Here is a 22,720-nt window from a genome sequence, read left to right as displayed (position 1 = left end):
TTACCTACCATAAAGACAATGATCACATGAATCAAAAGATTTGTAGTTAAGGCATAGAGGATACTTGAAAAAGGGTAAGCATTTTCATTGCCTTTAATGATATGTATTGAAGATGCTAATGCCATAATGATACATGTGGTATTTAGCCATAGCCTAAACATGGTCAATAGACTTAGATACAAGCAAAAAAGGATAGAGGCTATCAATCTTGGCACCTCCACACAAAATCACCAAAAGATACAGGATATCCTCCATCATCCTACTATCCAGCAAAGAGTAGACTTTTGGTCAAAGTAAGAGCATAGTATACATCATGCAAAATAAAAGTGTTGCCTAAAGAAAATTGTAATCTAGCATCACTAATACCAATAATATCCAATACCACATCATTTTCTAGCCTCACAAAATAAACCCTATCATGCTATTATAGGAATGAAACTAATCCTTATGCTGGGTAACATGAAAAGAAACCCTCCAATCAAGCATCCAATACTAAGAAAACCTAGACTCAACTAAGTAACATCAAGAGAAGAAGCTACCAAGATGTAATCATTATCAAACTCATACTCCAAGGCATTTATCTCCTCAATTTTCACGCTGAACTTACTAGGAATAATGCTACAATCATCATACATATCCTAAACTTTGTTCTTGCCTTTTTCCTTGCACTTATCATTGTGCATCTTATGGCACTATGCCCTAATATAACCTTGGTTCTCAAAACAATGACATGTATGAGAGGCCTTACGACCATGGAATTTACTATGAGACTATCTGCAAGATTAAGATCTCCATGGTCTCTCTACCATGGTGGTCATTACTACTCTTACTATCACATATACCCCTAACAGTCAATGTATGAGAAGTGTAGGCTACATCCACATTCTTTTTGTTTATCTCCTCTGTGAGTAAGGCAACCTCTATATCTTGGAGTTTCAAATCATCCTTAGGCATATTAGCACACATGGCAATACGAAAAATGTCCCATGACTTGAGAAGTATTACAAGTAAGAACAAGGGAGGAAGATTATCCTTAAACTCAATACTTAACAAAGTCAACTAGCTAAAAATTTAATGAAAGACATTCAAATTTGTGGATACACTAGTCCCTTCCTTCATGCAAAGGTCCATGAGCTATTTCAACCAATATATCTATGAAGCATGATTTTTCTTATTATAAAGATTATATATCTTCTCCCATAACTACCAAGCATTATACTCAACTATCACAATATTAAAATAAACTTGTTTTTATAATGACAGTATAATAGTGGATTTACATAGCTCATCCAACTCATACCAAGTATCCTGATCAATGCCTTTGGGCTTTACACTATTGGTTTTCAAAGCCTAGCTTGCTTCTTTTGAACCAATCCTTTCCATATCTCCATCTTCCAATAGGTGAAGTTTGTGTCATCAAGCTTCTCAATATATTAAAAATAGCACTGTCATTCAAAGAACTAGTCATAATGATAGTACACCAATGTAAAATCCAAGAGAATGGGATGTTGTAAATGACTGCAAATCAGCCCCCAAAACTCAACCAAAACAAAGGTTAAAGAGGAGGGTAATCAAAGTATAGAATTATCCACCAGCTATAGTAATAGATTGCCAAAGTACAATGTGTTCTCTCTAAGACAATGCCAAAAACTGTAATTTCAGCAATGCTAAAATAAAAAAAACTGTATATATCAAGCCAACTATGGGCAACTATCAAAGAAAGCAAGCTCCTAGTGCCAAGGATATCTGAGTAGCAACCAGGATACAAAGAATGCAACTAGCATAGTGACTAAGCATAGAATTACCGATACCAAAGACTATCACAACTCAAATTGTCAGTAAGCCACGCATCCCATAAGCATATACATTACTAACAAACTATTGATAGAGGTGAGTACTGATGTCCAAATCATATGGAATCAAATCAATCCACAAGCTAAGGTAACTACATCCAATCATATAAAAGAGAGTATATACATGAAACAAGAGTCCCACCACCTCAATGAACCAAGCTCTGCTACGTAAATACAGCATCTCCCACTCAAAGTAAATTTGGAATGTAAATTGAGTAAGTGAAGCTCAAGTTATATACATCAAAATATCCGAGAATCCTAAGCACATCACAAATATACATGGGAACATAAGTGTCAAATGAAGCTTCAATACCCATACATAAGCATAAAAGCTCAAAGCGATTGATCAAAGTCCCAAGTATATCAAATGTATCTCAATACAAGTGCCAAAGCATGTCATAAGCATATCCGGGCTCATGCATCAATGTTGGATATCACCATAGATATGTAGCACGCCCAAAATGCTATGTAGGCACAATAGGCATTCAAAGCATGAAGCTCACTATTGTATGCTTGGTATCCATACTATTATGATATCAATAAATCTCTACAAAACTAAGCTAATCAAGATCTAAACAATCCATGTAGCATCCCAAAAGCATAATCGTACCGTTCTAGCACCAAAATAGCATCCCTGAAGCATCAAACATGCATTATGAAATTTACCGGTTATTGTCGAGACTAGAGCTATTTTATTTTGTATGAAAAAAAGAATAAAATTTTATAGAGAATAAACTCTGTGAGAACACTAATCTATATCTTTTATTGCACTCTTCACTTTTAGCTATAGAATGCTTGAATCTGATAGTATTTGCAAAAGTCAGTGCTAAAGTATGAAAGTGATCTCAAATTTCCATAACTATCCATGACTTCTACAACATGCTCTATATCTACTCATAATGGATAGAATGGCTACTCCTCAACTCAATAAGCACTCAACAAGGCTCCATTAAGCTCTGGAAAGCTCCTCGACAAGTCGGGAGCAAGTTGGAACAAGCCAAAAAAAGGAAAGACTCATTTCATACCTCAGGAGGCAGAAACAGTGGATGCCATTAAACCTTAAGCTAAAGCTTTGAATCGAGACTAAAATCAAAAAATGAAGAAGCTCCTTGAATGGTTGGCTCTAATATAATTGAAAGGTAGAGCCCAAGTAAAATCAAACTAATGGAAGCAAGAGCAAAGTAGGAGTTATGCTGAATGGAGCAAGAGAACAAGAGAGAGATAGACATCGTATGTGTGGAAACTCCAACAATCACAATGTATGATTGGCCTTCCCTTATTTAGTCGTCACACTAAAAGAATAAAGAATAAAGTGACAGTGATAGTAGGTGTCCTCCATCCATAATGTACATGTGTGTGGTCACTGCATGTGAAGTAAATACAAGGTGGCACAGGCACAGGTGCATTTACCCCTAACAACACCATCACAAAGTCTGCACCAACCAATGAGTAGCTCCCCTTGAGCCACCTGTAACATAGGGCCTCTCCCACAACACGGGTCTCCTCCTCCATATGGTCAATTTTGAGATTCCCATCTAGCTAGTCCAAATCTATGTCTCACTGGTCTCAAACCATCACACAACTCCTAAAGGTGATCCTAATGGCTATGGATACTTATCAGTTGGGGCCCCATGGGCCTTGATAAGTTCATCAGGTAACCCAATTACCATGGGGCCTACAAATTAAAAGACCCCTAAAAGGGGTAGTAGTCAAATTCAACTAATCTATCCTCCAATTAGAACTCGCACCTCCCTACACACACGCTTACGCTTTATAACATGTGCCCGTGTAAGAGCCTGATGAAAAGTTTTGAATAATGCAAATTGTTGATTAAATTTTTTTGAAGGAGCTTGTGATTGATAAACAAATGGCTATTGATTGACACATCCCTAAATATATGGGACCCATGCTAATATATCTCTCCACCTAATGTGAAATCTACATCCCTAAATATATGAGACCCATGCTAATATATCTCTCCACCTTATGTGAAATCCACAACCTATGCATTGGATGCCTACTGCATGTGGCCAAATCCATCCCCCGGTCATGACTTCTACCTTTCACTCATTCAAATATCCTCCTCCACTTCCCTAGCCACTTCCCCATCCAATAATCATTATGGCCCCTCCACTTTCCCTCCAATTAACACAATCATATGTGATTCTTATTTCACCACACTCCACTTCTTGCTACCATTTGTAGCCCCCCATGCCATCAACAATTCATTCATTTCCACTTTTTGATTGAGAATATATGTGACACCAACAATGTTTCACATTAGGATAAATACCATTAGCAAGTAATTGAGCATCAACACGAGATATCGAGGAAAGAAGGAGATGGAGATGGTTAATAACAAGAGATTAAGGAACATTGATAATTGAGTAGCAACATGTGTTTGGTCAATAAGGATTTGAGTGTAGCAAATAGACATTCACATGACGTATAGGCTATAATAGGTCTTTGGGCTATAGACAAACAAGAATAGGTCTTTGTGCTATACAAGTTATTTGGGCTACAACCAAACTACTAGTAGTAGGGCAACCATTTGAAGAGGTGTTTGAATTGTAGAATGTCTTTGAAATAGGAGTAAGTCTTTGGGCTACATTAGCCTTTGGGCTCCCAACACACACACACACACATAGAGTGTGTGTGTGTGTGTGGGGAGAGGGGAGAGGGGGGGCTATGTGGAGGCGGCTAAGATTCTAGACCATGGCTATAGCACATATACTGAGAAGACTTTTTCTAAATTACAAAAGTTCCTCCCATCACTCGTGGTGTGACCATACAGTTAGTAGGGGCATCCTAAATAGGGATCACACCATTGCTCCCAATGTGAGATGCTCTTATCCACCCATGGTGCCATCTCCAAGGGGTGGATCCCCTGCCAATCCCATTATTTCTTCTTGGTAGGCCCTCCAATTCAGCCTGCCAACCAAACCCAAAACCTCCCATAGTGTTTGTCTCTATGCCGATCATTGGCACCATACTATCAGTATCAAGCTCACCCTATCGACATTGCCAACCCCTACCATCACGATGTCTGCACCAACCAATGAGTAGCTCCCCTTGAGCTATGTTGTAGCATAGGGTGTTGCTGGTCTCATGTCGACCATCACACAACTCCCAAAGATGATGCCAAATCCATAGCATTAGGGCCAAAAACGCTTCAAAAATGGCACTTGTAAGAAAGTGATTAAGTTGCTAATTAGTTGAGGTTTAGGAAGAATAAAACCTCTAAATTTGGTTGTCCAGATGTGATTAATGAGAGAATATTTGGTTCATTGAAGAGGTCGGCCATTAATTGCCCTCATCTTTTAATCCAGGTCAGGGGTCACCTTTTCGGCCGTTTATTGTCTTGGAACTCGAGAGATTTTGTATTTTCGAGATTTTCGTACGAACTTCGCATTTGTTTGCTCCCGCGTTTTCTTTCTATACACTATTCTCTTTTACCATTCCTTTTGCTGCACTTGCTTTCTATCACTGTGAGATTCTTGCTCGGTTCATTTGCTAGAATGTCTAGCAATACTACTTCAAATAACACAGGCGCAAGCACACGTAAATACAAGCTATCTATTCAGCTAGATCCGACTTACACATCTTGGAGAAGTATACATCATCGAGTATTGATAGATGAGATTGAAGCCAACAGGTTGCGAACACAAGGAATGAAGCATATAGATTTGTGGGTGGATGGAAATATCTATCCCAGGGATCCTTCTACAGGTAAACCACCTCCTTTTTTGAATGTCCATGACTATATAAGATATGCTGGAGAAGGTTATAATGGAATGCTTGGCTACTGTATGAGGTTATACTCTGCATCTTACACATATATAGCCCAAGTGCACGAAATGAAAAAAGCACTAGAAACTACACAAACAAAAATTTTAGAGTTGACAAGTCAGATTGATATTTTGAAAAATGTTAATAATTCATTGCAGAATAAGCTAATACGCTTGAGAGAAACTCCAGTAGGATTTAGAGAGAGGAAGAGACCGTTAAAAAATATAACCAGCTTGTGTGAGAGAGCAAAGAAAAGGAGACTAAATCTTACAAAGAAATATGTCTCTAACATATTAGGCATAAATATCCGAGAGAATGAGGAAAGAATCAAACTTTTGAAGGAAACCATGAATAAGAAAGACATTTTGAGGATTCTTAAGTCACCAGAAAATGTGGATTTGAGAGGTCCAACTCTGAGAGAGTTAGTGAAGGATTTAAAAGGCACAGTGAAAGCAAATGAAATCGTAGAGACATGCGATACTGTGGGTATAAGTCGAAAAGGTTACCGTGCTATCTCTGGATTATGGTTTAAAAATCTTAAACGCAATAGGGTAACTATATTTGGATTGCCCCGAGACCTTGCAGTTTCCACTGCAAGAATTTCCATGAATCGCAAGATTCCACATGTTTTTGGAGATTACTTTCACATCGAAAGGTCTATGTCCTATGAAAAACAAAAAAAACAGGCAATTTTTGATTACAATGAGTTTAACAATATATGGGTTGATCTAAAAAAGGTGCAAATTGCAATGGTTCACATGTATAAAATCACAGTAGAAGAAAGTTATGGTGTTCTAAAGTTTGCCTTGAAGTTGGATGAAGCACAGATTCAAAAGGGACAGAAGATGGAAAGAATTAGCATTTGCCTCATGAACATGGCATTGGACCATGGCAATGGCGAGGGCAAAGCTCCATTGCATAAGATCCAATCCGAGATGGAGATTTGGTGGATTGGTGCAGCCCAGGTACCAATTGAAAATCATCAAACGTTGAAATGGTTGTTCAACCATACAGGTATTCCAAATATCATTAAGTCTCAAAGTGAAGGCGAAATGTTGGTAGTTGATGGGGTTGGTAAATTTAATGTGGAATGGCATATGAGTGCTGATTTGAAAACTATCAAATGTATGCTTGGAATATGTAATGGTGCAAATGCAAAATATCCTTGCATTTATTGCATGGAAAGTATTGGATCCAAAGATTGGAGTAGTTTGCGACCAGTAAGAAGAGCCCCAAATAGAGACTCTATAGATTTGAGTAAATTTAAAAACATAGAAGACATCTGGGATCCCATTCTTTCCATCTCTCTTAAGAATGTTCATATTTGTACTTTGCATGCAGAGATTAGAATAATCGATAAGCTTCTCAGGTTGCATCTCGACTACGTATATTCCATTAAGCCATTATCTTTATCAGATGAGTGTATTGATAAATGCGAGGCATTGCTATCGAAAATGGGATTTCATGGGGGCCAAGTTCACTTAAGAAAGGATCCAATACTTTCAGGAAAAACAAGAGATATCTTGGCCGATGTCTCTATGGGAGGCTCAAAAGCTAGACGATTCTTAGGAAATCATTCAGGAAAGCAGGTGAATGCGGCTTGGGAGTGTTGGAGAGAGCTATGTGAGATCACAACAAATGTTGCAAGCACGCCGAGGCTTGCGTTTCTTAGAATGGAGGTCTGGATACACCTTGATGTTTTTCTGAAACTCCTCAGGCAACATAAGACAACATATACATATGCGGAAGAGTTCAAAAGATCAATCACAAAGCTTGTTCAGGCGATAAAAGAGGCATGGGGAGAAAAAGATATCACTTTTTATCTGGTAAAGTAATAATTATTTAATATCGGCTTATTTTGACAGGTTTTTCAATTGGTATAAAATTTGTGTTACTTTGTATTGCAGCATATTCTTCATATTCATGGACCTTTCTTTGTGGAGGAGCATGGCCCCTTAGCAACTTATAGCAACCAAGGCATGGAAAAATCCCACTATCAAGCACGCACAAGTTATTTTCGAAGCACAAGGCATGGGGGAGGAGTTACAAAAAGCAATGCTTTGGAGGAGCTATTCAACTGGTTTTTTCGACGACAACTTCAAAGAATGCAAATAAAAGACGGCAATGACACATGAGCAATCGCACTTTTATATATAAGAAAGAATATATACAAAGCTAGTTTTCCAAAACCCTCACATTCTCTTCCTCCTCAGGAATCTTTCCTCTATAACGTAGAAATTTTTTTCTCTTGTAGCCAACTATAGATTTTACATCAGTTCTGTCTACAGCTAAGGCGTAGGATGAAAACGCCAAAAAGTATCCTGCTCTAGAAGCAGAGTAACCTGGATCGTAGCCAAAAATCCTAATTGCTGCAGTCTTTTCCAAAAACATTATTTTGTGGGCATTATAGTGTAATCCTGAGAAACCTAGAAGCCTTGTAAGAGCTTTAATACAAAGTATCGGCCATGCTGCGTCCTCTGAGAAACTACTATGAAGTACAAAAAAGGATTCAGGGTCAATCCTAGCCAAGTAGTGGCCGAGTGCAATGTCTTTGGTGGTGTTACTAGCAGCTCTCGATCCTTTGCCACGCCCCAAGAAGTTATCTGTATCGGCAATCTCCAACTGCAAATAAAAGCCATACTGAATGAGCATGAAATGTAAACCTACCAATGTGTAAAAGCAAATTCAAAATTATCTTACCACTTGATTTTCATCGTACTCCAATCTAAACGGATTCCATAAATTAATTGATGATGCTGTCTCATTGGTGTTAGTCAATTCTTTAACATATTCAGACTCCTCTCTTCCAAAATTGGAAATGCCGAGCTCGCTTTGAATGCGATCGAAGTCCTCATCAGTAATACTCAACTCCTTTTCAGCTTCTTTGGCCTTTTCAAAACAAAGAGAGAATGCCTCACCAGCATCAATAAACTTATCATCTAGAGTTTCTTTATCAAGTTTCAGAATCTCTTCCTTTGTTTCATTTTCTGTGTCAATTATCCCATTAGCAGCATCAGATGCCTCTGCAATAATTGCAAGACAATAATCTTCCCTGAGATTAAAAAGTTTTTGAATATCTGATAGTAAAATGTACTCCTTGTCCTTGAAAGGTATACATGGCAGGGAAGGAACAATATGGTGAGAACTCTCATCAGGTTGAGGGTTTGTATCTCCTTGGCTCTCCTCAATGATAGTCTCAGCTTTGAAGTGAGCAACATCCAAATTCTCAGCAATGGAAGCCTCAAAATCTGTATCTACAACCTCCTCTGTTTCCCTTTCATCTGCCAGATCATCCAACATGCAAAAGCTGGCACTCTTTGCTCCTTCCAACTGTTGCTCCTCAGCTTTCATAGGGTATTTAACAAGGGTGAATATAATAAAAGCAGCAGATTTTCTCATCATCTTGCAGTTTTTGGAATGAGTGCAGCAAAATATGTCTGTTGAATGAAACCTCTCCATAGAGTGGGCCCTGGACTTCCTAGTAAATACTGCCTTTTCATTTCCTGTTGACCCAATGGGAATATGGACAAAGTCAATTGTGCCAAATTCAACAGAAGGACCTGCAAGAGTTTCAAACTCCAAAAAGTCCTCCATAATATATTTTTCACAAGATTTCAGAACTTTGTCAAGTTCCCAATCAGGATTAAAAATATTTTTCACAACTCCATAGAATGAGAGATCCATTCCATTCTGAAGCATAAAATCAAGTAGCCTCTCTGATGGAGTGATATCAATGAGCTCTGATACTCCTTGACCTCTCACTACTGGCATTCGCTTCCCTGGAGATGTACTTGGCTTTCTCACACTGGTGGCAGAGGATGGAGAGGAAAAAGAATGCACAGGCTGATCAGCTGTTGATGCACTTGACCCTTTTGAAAGCCTTCTTCTTTTACCAGTTCCTGAAGAAACCTTGGATTGTATGGGTTCAGACATGTTTCCAACTTCTGACGATACGGCGCGATAAGAGAGAAACGATTCAGACGGAAAGGCCCCCTCGCGCCGTATCGGTGATCCCAGTAAGAAGCGGAAGAGCCACAACAAAGGTGGTCACACGAGCTTCAGGAACGCTGAAAAAAGACTAGATCTACAGAACCTCCAAAACGAAGCGAAGAGAGGAAAGCGAAGAAAACCAACAGTCGCCCTCGCGCCGTATCAGCAATAGAAATAAAGGTCAGAAACCGAAAAAAGCCGTACAGATAAGAAACACACCCTTATGTAGGCGCGGATTATGCCACCTGGCAATACCCGTTAGTGTCATACACGTGGCAGTAGCCGTTGGGCAACACGTGGCCGAAAACCACGTGGCGAACAAGTGGACCGGTCATTACTTGACACGTAGCATACGGACCATAAATGCAGATACGTGGCACAATCAGTATCGGACACGTGTCATGATTTACCTGGGTATATAAGTGGTCATTTGTTCGACGTGTACACTTTTCAATTCTCGAGCTCTTCGCTAGCAAAAAGAGGTGTGCCGATACGGAGCGAGGGCGTCCAAACGGTGAGCTCGTTTTCTCCTAATCGCGCCGTATCATCTTCTCATCTCCGATACGGAGCGAGGGCGTGCAAACGGTGAGCTCGGTTTTTCCTAATCGCACCGTATCGTCTTCTAATCTCCGAGGGTGCGCAAACGTGGTGGTCGTTTTGTCCTAATCGCGCCGTATCATCTTCTGATCTCCGATACGGAGCGAGGGCGCGCAAACGTGGTGGTCGTTTTCTCCTACTCGCGCCGTATCATCTTCTCATCTCCGATACGGAGCGAGGGCGCGCAAACGTGGTGGTCGTTTTCTCCTACTCGCGCCGTATCATCTTCTCATCTCCGATACGGAGCGAGGGCACGCAAACGTGGTGGTCGTTTTCTCCTACTCGCGCCGTATCATCTTCTCATCTCTGATACGGAGCGAGGACGTTGTTCCATTCTGCTTGCTTTGTTCATATCGCGCCATATCGGAATTGCTCATTTCGTCACTTTCCTCGCCAGTTTGTCTTTCAGTTTGTCCTTCTGGTTGTTATTTTACCTTTTCTGGATGGCAAGGACAAAGCAAACTGCAAGAAGAGTGTATTTAGATGGGAAGGACAGTGGGGGTAGAAGAAAGTTAAAATTTGATGAATCTAAGGGGGTAGAAGAAGCTGGTCCATCACAGGCTCCAGAGCATTTTACAACAGAAATCCCTCCTACACCAGGTGTTGTCCTTACATCTTCCATAAATGTTTCTTCACCTGAAGTTGAGGAAGCAAAGGATGAGGCTAACCCTGTGAAAGATTCATTCCCTACAATGGTACCTGAGCCCACATCTGCTGAAGCCACTGAACACCCCAAGCCACAGAAGAGGAAGAGGAAGTCCAGGTTCTTCTATATGCAAAGATGTTTCAGTGAGATCAGAAAATCCCAGAGAGCTACACAGCATGTCATTCCAAAAGCTGCTTTTATAAGGGTGGTTAAAGAGATCTCTGATAGATTGTCTCAAGTGGCAACTGTCTCTGGTCTAAATAAGAAGTGGCAACTCTCAGCCATTCTTGCCCTGCAAGAGGCCGCAGAAGATTTTGTTATTGATTTCATGAACGACGCTTACATTGCTGCTGCCCATGCTCATAGGATCACCCTTATGAATAAAGATTTCAGCATCATTAGCAGAGTGAGGTATAGGTTTGACAAAGTCCTGAGGCCCTTGCCTTCCAATGATCAAAAAGCCTTTGAAATCCTTAACGTTCCCCCAAAATTGTCCAGGAAAGAGAAAAAGCTAAATGTTGAAGATGTTACTGACCTTTACCCTACAAGGGGTGCCACCCAGCAAGAGGCTTTCTTGAGTGAAAAAAATCAAGAGGTGTTTGAAACTGAAGACGATGTTTACAAGAGGAAAGCCGCATCACTTGCTCCCGTCAACAGCGAGAGGATGGGCAAAGTGTATGGGCAGATTCTTGTGAATGTTGCTGGGGAATCTGAGGAGGAATATCTTAGTATATCTCCCGAGGACAAGCCCATGTTGGAAAAAAGGGATCTCCAACTATCTGACTCTGTGGTATTTTGTTGCATAAGGTAAGGTTTTTTGTTGCATAAGTTAAGTCTTTTCAATTATATTTTGGATGAAATTGGTATTGAATAGCTTTTGCTATTATCTGCAGGGCATTGGTGTCCTCTCTCACTCTCGATATCCGAAGAACCATATACATTGTTGATCCACTTCTCTCTGTGGGACTTTTTGCAAAATCTGGTTCTAATATTTCACCATTTTTTCGTAGCTTCGATAGTGTGAGAAATTACCACATCTTTTTCCCTTATGTAGAAAGGTATTTTTCTTTTATTGTAGAGGAGAATTTATGTTCATTTGCTTTCACCCTTCTACTCACCTCTTTTATGAATTTGCAGAGGGCATTGGAGTCTCATCTACATTAATTGTCTTTCAAGGGAAATTATATTTATGAATTCTCTCAGCGGTGTTCACGGTCAAGCACGAATGTATGTTGGAAGAAAATTACTTACTTTGATTTCTTTTATAAATAATATTTTGAACTTACAAAGCTTCCTTTTGCAGTGCTGCTAGACTCGTTTCTACATTTTTGGATACAACATACGAGGATCTTGCTGATCCTCAAAGGTCGTATACTTTTCTTCTACAAGAAGTTCCATTGCAAAGCGATGCGCATTCTTGTGGATGGAGAGTTATCTCAAACATTTGCAGAACAGTGGATTCAAAGCTGTTACAAATAGAAGGAGTGAATGTAAGTTTATTTCATTTGATGTTTGTGTAACCCTTATCATGATGTCTTTTCACTAACTTATAACATTTATTCTTACAGTGTAGAGACTATCCTGAATCATATGTTTGGTGGATAAGGGAGAGATGCATCGAGCTGATTCTAGACAAAGCAATCACACCGTATGATCCTGACTCCCCTCTTCCTCCCAAAACTTCAATGGCAAAGGGCACAAGCAAGGGAAAGGTCAAGGGAAAGGGTAAGGACAATGGTAATGGTAAAGACAAGGGCAAGGGAAAAGGCAATGGGACCACTGCTGCAGAGTCTAAGAAAAAAGGAATGCCAGTGCTCTCTCCTCTTAAATTTGATCCATCCCCTCTTAAGCCCCAAGAAATGAGACTACCTGTAAAGGTCAAATTTTTTCAACAATCAAAGAAAGGCCCTGTGAGGAAAAATATCTTTGAAGAAATCGATAAAGAATGAAAATAGCAAACATAAGCATACACGAGCCATTTTATTTTGGCTTTGTACATTTTTATGCAATTTTTGTACCTCATTGTGTAATGAAAATTTTCACTTGTAAATCGAATGTAATGTACATTTTATACACGAGCCTTATTATTTTGGCCTTGTACATTTTCATGCAATTTTTGTACCTCATTGTGTAATGAAAATTTTCACTTGTAAATCGAATGCAATGTACATTTTATTTATACACATTCGAAAGGCGACTTGCTTCACGATAGCTTATGAAGTTCCCATTAAAAAATATCTTGAGGATAGTCTGTTAAGATAAATTCCTGCCAAGTTTTCATTCTTAAGGTCCCAAACTCACAATTGTGGGAGACAAACAACTCGTACAAAAGAAAGAGCGCTCGGCTCTTTTACCAATTGTTACACCATTCACTTTGAACTTATATCTAGGGGATGTATTGTCTAGCAATTCCAAGGTATCCCTCACATCTTTCAGACTCCAATTGGAAGTAACACTCACCTTCTTTACTTCTTCATGCGGAAAAACGTGCACCACAAGTTTATATGTTGTGTTCTCTGTATCAGAATCCAAGGGAACCCAAATACCCAATCTTCGTTTGTATCGCCTGTAATCAAAGGCCAAAGCAAGATTTTGGCGAGGGATATTGTAAGCCAAAGCCAAGGATTGAGGGCATGCACTGCACCTCAAGATATCACCTTTATGATCGCACTCTCTAGATTTCCAATGCGTCCCTATAGTGTTGTCCAAATCCTCTTCCGAAAAGTTTCTACTTAACCAGGATACCTTCGTTCTTTGTAAATTTGCTGTTTTGAAGCAAGCGACGAAGATATGGAGGGGTACAAACCATGATAAACGTATTCTTCGTGAGATCCTTCCAGCTGTCATGGACTTTTTAATATCCTGAGATATTTTGAATTTGAAACTCTGCACTGTTACCTTGTCAGGAATCTCCCAATTTAGAGATGAAAGACTTGGCAATGGCAAATCTTCGATATTCCCATACCTATCCGCTTTAGAGGGAACCACATATTGTGCATAATATATAAAAACCTTGCATTCACTATAAAAAGACACAGTTTGATCGGCATAAATAATGTCTGCCAATACCTTATGAATGGCATGGAAAGTCCCACTTAGGCTTTCCACAGGTTGCCATTCAATACTTGTTGACGGAAAGATATCTACAATGACGAACCGTTTGTTAGAACTTGCATAAATGGAAAAGAATTATATACGTTATTCAACTTATAACTTACAATGTGTTTGTTGGGGAACACGTTCGTTTGGAGGCAAGTGCATATCCTTGACCATGTAAACATGTTGCACCTTGACAAACCAGCCTTCGGGCATAATTTTGAAGGCAATGATACGCCCCTTCCAGTGATGTTTTATATCTTCTCGTTTTCTTCTTTTCACCTTATGGGAGCCCTTGCAAGATGGCAGCATGGTAACCCAATCATTTACAGCAAAGGTTTTGGGCTCAAAATTTCCATCTACTCCCTGGCTATAGACTGTGCAAGAGTGTATTAAACGAGAAGGGCGCCTGGAGGAAGCCATGAAAAGAATGAAAGCGCAGAGAAAGAAGCTCAAAGAGGGGTGAATGAACTAAAAAGTAGCGCCAAGAACCCAAATGAGTATGTATTGGGCGCCAAAAACAATATTGAAAGATCTCCCGACTTTCAAAAAACTCATTATTAATTTCATCACATCTCTGTCATGTATTTTGTCAGATTTGTAAGTAAATAACGTCTTTGGGACTCCAAAACATGTCAGACTTTAGGGGTTTTGGCTAAAAAAGAAGAGAGAATCACGAAATGGACTCCACTATCTCTAAAAAAGAGGAGACAAGAATACCATATTCTTGCACACGTGGCGAACTCTCTTTGGCCCTTTCCTTAATCCCGTGATTAACAAAAGTGCATTTTTTGAAGCGTTTTTGGCCCTAATGGCCTATGCATTGAATGCCCCTTGTGTGTGGTTGAAGCCACCCCTAGGTCATGAGATTAACCTTCCACTCATTCAAATCTCATCCTCCACTTCCCTAGCCACTTTCCCATCCAATAATTTTTGTGGCTCCTCCACTTGCCTTCCAATTAACATAGTTATACATGGTTCTTATCTTGCCACACTCCACTTGGTGCATGCTGTCATTTCTAGCCCCCCACGCTCTCTAGATTTGGATGTTCATATCTTATCTCCTATTCTAACACCCATTATCCCAATCTCTTCTACACTCGAAGTTTTATCCTCTCTCTCTCCTCAAGTAGATATGCCCATATTGACTTTCTCTCAAGTTGATGCTGGGAGAGGATTTCAAAATGGTAAGCTCAGAGATAGTAAATAACCAATTTAAAGGCTTCCTCTAGACCTTCAATGGCACAAGTATGACACTCTACTTCATGAGAAATCATAGCCTTAAACAAACAAGAAATGATGGACTATGCATAGAGAAGTTAATTAGCAAGGCTTAGTAGTCAAAAGCCAAAATAGTTAAAAACAAGTTTACAAGTCGACAAATGGGCATTTCATATGTAGATTCACACATGATGGAAGAGGTCATTTTCTCTCTCTACATACATTAATCACTTGGAAAAGAAGGTGCATGCATGTTTGAAAAGCTACTCACATTAAAAAAAATTCGTAGCACAAATAAAAAAGTTTAATCAAACTTTAGGTGTATATTTCTTAAGTGTTCCATTATGTGTTAATCTTAGTGTTTAGAGAGGAATTTTTAGCATATATTAGGAACCTTAAACATTTTCACATGGATATTGTCAATGCATTTAAACAAGCATAACAAATTTTCATTTTTTCTACATTTACATGTCCATTTAACTATGCATTGCAATACCCATTTATGCTAGTATTAAGACACTCTAGACATTGTTAATATAAGGGTTTCCAATGCAGCTACACATAATTGTAAAAAGTCACTTAAACAATAATTTATAGAGGTATGTATCCTACTGTTCAATCAATAATTTACAACAGCATTTCAACTACCATTTATGAAGTCATTTAAACCAACACTTACCTAGAAAATTTAGAATTCTAAATGGCAAACAACACCATGTCTTATGAGTGTGACAAAAACTTGCCAAGGACAAGGATTGTCATCCCCCAACTTACAAGAGAATAACTTGAAGAAGAGAAAGAACTAACAAAAGGATGAAGTATAGCAATAAATTTCTTTACAAATGTTGATACAAGAAACTCAATCAAATACAAGCAAAAACAAGACAATAACTAGATATACATGCTTGAACTAGAACTAGAACGGACCTACTCAACATGAGCCTCACAACTAATATTGGCAAGATTGAAGGGCTTAATGAGAAGCTTGCCAATATTAGTTGTGAGCCTCAACATGAGCCTCACAACTAATATTGGCAAAACTAGTTTTAAGGAGGTTAATGAGAAGCTTCTAGATGATGATATCATTAATCATATAAGCATCTTTTAACATAAGCAATGATATAAGTAATGTTGAGGCCCTTCACCACAGAACAATCAATTATTATCCAAAATTAAAGTAACACAAAGTGAACAAGAAAGAAAATAATGACATGAGAGGAGATCAATCCACAAATCTTACATGACACAAGTTTGGGTTCAATCTCCCCCATTCATGGGTGAGCAACTCTTCCATATATATTTATAATATTCAATTAAGCTTATATGCTCAAAATACATTGAAATCATTCTTTTTAAATCATTGTGTTTCCTTTCCTTACAGGACTTGTTTTTATGCAAATAAAGTAAACATAGCCTATTCTAAATAGCTTGATAATTAAGAATATTTTATCTTTTCAAATACATCCAAAATAAATCTATTTCATATATGGGCATGCAAAGTGCTTGCGCTTATATGTGCATATATAATATAATATACTCAATAATATTTTTTCACACTATGAAATGCATAAATTCTACACATTAAAATGTGTAGAATAAAATAATAATTTTATCTTTAATCTCTATCTCATAATCTACTCACCACAACACAAAACACATAAGTATCCTTTCATCTATCTACTAGATAAAATGTGATCAATATCGCATGCATTTGTTCATGTAATAAGTCAAATCATATGGTAAATAGACAGAATCCACAATAATAATCATCTAAATTTTATAATATATATAATTTTATAATACAATAGCCAATAATTGATTCAAAAAAATATGAAGATAAATTACACAAGAGAGAAGAATTCTACAAAACTTGTCTGACACAAGATTAGGTGTAATTTACCTCCCCTATGTATGTATTTATAATATTCAATTAAGCTTTTGTGCTTAGAATACATTGAAAGCATCCTTTTAAGTTTCAAAATGAGGCAAATATTATCTATTTATTGGCATTGTCCCACACTTTTTCTTTCTTTGCATGACTTGCATTTATGTAAATAAATCAAATACATTCTATTCTAAATAATTTTATCATTAATATTATTTTATCTCTTTAAAAATATCCAAAATAACTCTATTGTGTATGTGCACACGCAAAGTCCTTACACTTATAGATGCATATAGAGTATGATATTTCTAATAATATTTTTCTACTCTATGAAGTGAATCAATTTCACACATTAAAATGCACACTCTAAAATAATACTTTTTCCTAACTTCTTCTAATTATTTGCTCACCACAATACAAAACACATTAGTATCCTTCCATCTATCTACCAAGCATAATGCAACTACTATTGCATGCATGGGTTCATGTAATAAGTCACATATCATGCGATAAATAGAAAAAATATATAATAATAATAATAATAATAATATAAAATTTATAAATTTTGTAATAAATATAGTTCTATAACAAGTAATGCTAATGTAAGCATTGTTGCAAGTTCTCTTCTAGAACCTTTCAAATATCTTCTAGGGATTTTTAGAATCTTCTAGCACTTTTGTGAATCTTTTAGAGATCTCTAGAAGTATGTGTTTTAAAATCCTCCGCGAGTAAGGCCCATTAAGCCACAGGAAAGGCTTAATGGCCTTTTAAAGACCCACAAAAAAAAAGAAAAAGAAAAGCGATGGTATACCAACATAGTTGAAGGATTTTTGGGTTCAAGTAATTCCATTTCTAGTTGATGAAAGGACCATTTTTTCCTTTTCATGTAGCTTGTTAAGAACTAACCACATGTGATACTCGTACTCTTTTTTATTCTTGGAAAATTTTTGAATTTCATCTTTATCTATTACCACAAATGGTATCTAGATATTCTTGGAAGATGTCATTCATTAGACATTCAAAAACCATTGGAGTATTTGTGATACCAAATAGCATGACAACATATTCAACATTGCCATGCCTTATCTTTTTGTATTCACTAGTTTGTTCTATCCTAGCTTTGGTGCTATTACTTTTAAATTCTTAACTTGTTTGATGATTCAATATAGACCACTAAGTTCTAGTAATGTATGATATACTTACAAATATATATTACTTTACAAATGCATATTTTGTAACTTTGTTTTTGGCATAGGATATTAATATTAAAACTGCTCTAATTTCAACGTTAAAAAGTTAAAAATCACCACTTTTCAATATATTGTAGCTTACATCGCCCAATGTCATAGCAAAGGAAAAGGTGGTGTGAAGAGATGAATGGGAGAGAGAGATAGAATGCAAAGGAGGCACAAGGAGGAAGAAGATTAGTCAATGGCTATGCATACACATGAACAAGATATACAAAAATTTCAAGTCAGTACATTAGATGTGAAATAATGGGTTTAATCAAGGGCGGTTTTGCAGAGTGGGTCACAAGTAATGGATAGCAGGTCATAAGTGGTGCAAAGGGGGAACCAAGATTGAAAGCTTTCTTGAGTGATATGGAGGATGCAATATGTCCATCCTCCGAATCCCAACCACAATCTTGTTTCCCAAATCCCAATCACAACCTCTTATTGGTACACGTGGGGCTCTCTCTTTGGAAAGTACTCTGTCTAGATGAGGATTTGGATCTCTTCATGACTACGTGTGCATCATCCATGGGGTGAGCACAATGTTTTTCTTCTCATCATGTACCTCCATCTTCACTTGTAATATTTTTCTAAATGTGCATGCCACCATGACACAAAGTAAAATAACACCTATAATAAGATAAACAAGAATGTATCCCTCAATCTCCATACACAAACATAATGAGAACAATTAAAATTTTAGCAAACAAGAAAAAAAAGAAAAAAATTTAGGATACAAAATATTAAAATAACTAACTTTAAAATGACCAAATAAAACTCTATGTTCTTTCATTATAGTAAAGTAAGAGAATAAATTAATACAACTTTTGGAAAGGAGTACTTGTCTTGTCCTTTGTCTTCATTTCTTTCTCGTACACATCTTTCTTATTTCATGAAAGCTCTCTCAACCACATCTCATACTAACTGTATCTCTCAAGCATATCTCTCAAGGAAGATATAAGATGGTACGGAAATAATGTGAGTCATGGATTATATGGCTACTTGCATTGGCTTCCCCCTCTCCATTGATACCTATTATGGATGTATATCTACCACAGAATATCACAAATGAATGACTAGCCAAAGAGAGGGGAAGTTTGAATGCGTAGGTATTAAATAATGCCAAATATGTTTGAGTTTGCATTAGAAAAAATTAAACTAAAAATGAACTCTTAAAAGTATTATAATTTAATGGAATGGTCCTTTAGATTATCCAATAGTAAGATTGGATATTGACATCCATGGAGGGTGTCTTATATTAGGGGATTTAAAAAATAGAGAATGAAGAGTATACAAACTTTGAGTTTCTCTGACCTCATACTTTTTTCCTCTTTTTGGTGATTTTTTTATTTTTCTTTTTTTCATCGTAAAATTAGTTTGATCTAAAAATTGAGCAACAAATCACTTTCTCTCTCTTCTTCGCTCTAGTAAATTTGTATCTCCATTGAAGCTTTCTATGCAGAGTAATCAGGGTCTTTTCGCTTACCTCTATAATGTCTTCTCCTTTTGCAACTCTAAATTCAAACAAAAAAAAGGTGCCCATCACTTTTTGTGTTTTCTCGTATGTGTTATTTTAGGGTTAACCATCATGTACAATTGTTGTTTTTGTTTTATTATAGAGATTATTTTGGGCAGAAGACACATGTGCTCTCTCTCTCTCTCTCTCTCTCTCTCTCTCTCTCTCTCTCTCTCTCTCTCTCTCTCTCTCTCTCTCTCTCTCTCTCTCTCTCTCTCTCTCTCTCTCTCTCTCTCTCTCTCTCTCTCTCTCTCTCTCTCTCTCTCTCTCTCTCTCTCTCTCTCGTTTCTCTTTTTGCTATGTTTTCAATAGACCTTGATGCTGGTTCAAATTGTTGTTGCCTTATTTTGGAGTTCATTTAGAGCAAGAAGCATATGTGTTGATCTCTCTCACCCCCTCTAGTTTTTATTTTTTAATATTTTTTCAATACATCAGAATTTTTGTTCTAACACTCATTTTTTTTAATTGCAGAGATTATTTGGGGCTACTTTATAATAGTACTCACGTCTCTCTTTCCTTTCTCTCCCCCTCTATCTCTCTTTGTTTTCTCTTTTCACTATATGTTTATATATACATTCATGTCAAATCTAACTCTTGCTATTGTCTTTTTACAAAGATAAATTTGGATAAGATTGCATAGATGTGTATTGCTTTCTCTCACTCACACACTCTCTCTTTCTTTCTCTCTATATTTTCTCTTTTGTGCTATCTTTACAATAGGATTTGATGATAGTTCTAACTTTAAGATCAGTTATTGTTGCAACACTTAACACAAGATAGAGTAGAGATTTTGTAGCTCAATTTATAGGTAAATTTTCTATATTTTTCATTGTTTCAATTCATATAATTGGCTTGTTATTTTTTATGTTATAGCATTAGAATCAATTGTTATTACAACAATCAACAAAGTAATGTAGATATTCTATTTTATAAGTAGATTTTCTATTTTATGTTGTGAGAATTCATCTTAATGATCAATTGTTTTGATTGTTATTTAACTACTATATTTCTTTAACATAACATACACATATTGTGCAAGGTTTAGGTAAAGCATATAACTCTCAATCTGACATTTTTAATGTGGTGAGTAACTTCTTTGTGTTGAATGATACGGATCTACTAGAAGTTTATGTTCAAATATCCTCTAATATATGAGTCCTATATGTGTCCATTTGAATCTCCATGTCATTTGGCTATGATCCATGTAACTCTTGTATCATATAATCCATATAATGTATCATGTGCTTAGTCATAGAATATCTCAAATGTGAATCCAAAGTACCCATTTGGACTTGAATATGATATGGTTACCATCCTTGAAATAACTACTTTATAATACCCATGTATATATACGATGAATTGGACTTGAATAAGATATGGCTACCATCCTTGTAATAACTACTTTATAATACCCATGTATATATACAATGAATGGAGTCAATTTTGGCCCTACTTGAAATTGTCTTTGAGTATACTTGTACCATTACTTTTGTCATATTTAATATTAATGATATGATCAAAGTGACACCTTGAATTTAAATCTACACTTATTGTCAATATAGACAACTATATACATTTCAATTTCAATATTTGTGTCTAGTTACAAAGTGTGAACATCTTTTACTACCATAGTTGCTTTATATGGCATATTGGTGGTTACTGGTTGTACTTAGCATACTTATTGTTTAGGGATTAATACATGCTTTTTTCCATATATTGCCTAGATTGTAATCCATGAGAGAAGAATAAATATTCTCTCAATAGAAGTACATAACATAAAAGATGAAGAAGATAATTGGATCATACATATCATTGCTCATCTTGGGTACATATACATCTAAGTAAAGCAAGGAGATTATAGGGTGAAAGCATCTACAATTACAGATATATCAAAGCACTAGAAGGGTACAATTTTAGCTCTCAAAGAAAAGAACGTTGACTCTCACCTTGTAACAAATGTGTTGGTACAATGCATATTCACGTAAAAATAAATAAATATTACTTCTGCTATAACCATTCAATGAAACATTGCAAACACTAAGTCTTTATAGCACATTGAGAATAAGCAATTTCATGATATCTATGTGACTAATTGTCTTGTATTTATATAATCATACCCTTTGAATTGCTGTGATAGAAAAAATGTGAAGAGTTTCATAAGTCCTTTTAAATGTTACCACATCAAAATTGGTATGTTGCTTTTTTAGGGTTATACATGGAAGCAACTCATAGAGGACCTTGTTTTTTTCTTTTTATGACTTCAAGTACATACTGCCCAAGGGGATTCAAGAATTTGGGACCCTTGAGTCTATGCATGTATCAAATCTCAATAGCATAGAATGACCAATTATATATTAGTGACATTTTACATACATAGCACAAAAATTTTACTAGACACATTGAACTCTATGAAGCCAAGTACTAGCTCAAAAAATGTACACCTAAGTTGGTTCATAACCATTATAATTTTAATGCATATGTTCGAGGAATGTGAGGATATGAGATGTACTAAAAGCATATATATCATAAAAAGTGCACCAGAGGACTATATAACAAGCATTTAAGGGAAAACTTGGATGTAAAAAATTACTCATAGTCATGACATGATAGAGTATTGAGTCACAAGAGACATGGCTTTTAGGAAAAATTTACTATCCTAATTGATTATTTTCTTACTTTTAGATGATGCAAAAACTAATTCTCCTTCCCAATTACAGTTATTTTGTCATATGAAAAAATTTATGCCTAGTGCTCAATATCGTAGATGGAGGATACTCGAGACTGAATGTTGTGCCTTGATCAAAGCACACATGATAGCATAGCTGTGGATACTATTGTCACCTATAAGGGTCATGATTTCTAAGTGTTGTGGATGGAGGATAATTGGTCCCAGAC

The sequence above is a fragment of the Lygodium microphyllum genome, chromosome 20 (genome assembly GCF_053477565.2).
Source record: "Lygodium microphyllum isolate KBCC chromosome 20, Lygodium_microphyllum_v1.1.10, whole genome shotgun sequence".
Taxonomy (NCBI): domain Eukaryota; kingdom Viridiplantae; phylum Streptophyta; class Polypodiopsida; order Schizaeales; family Lygodiaceae; genus Lygodium; species Lygodium microphyllum.
The sequence above is the reverse complement of the archived record's forward strand: the minus strand, read 5'-3'. Positions refer to the sequence as shown.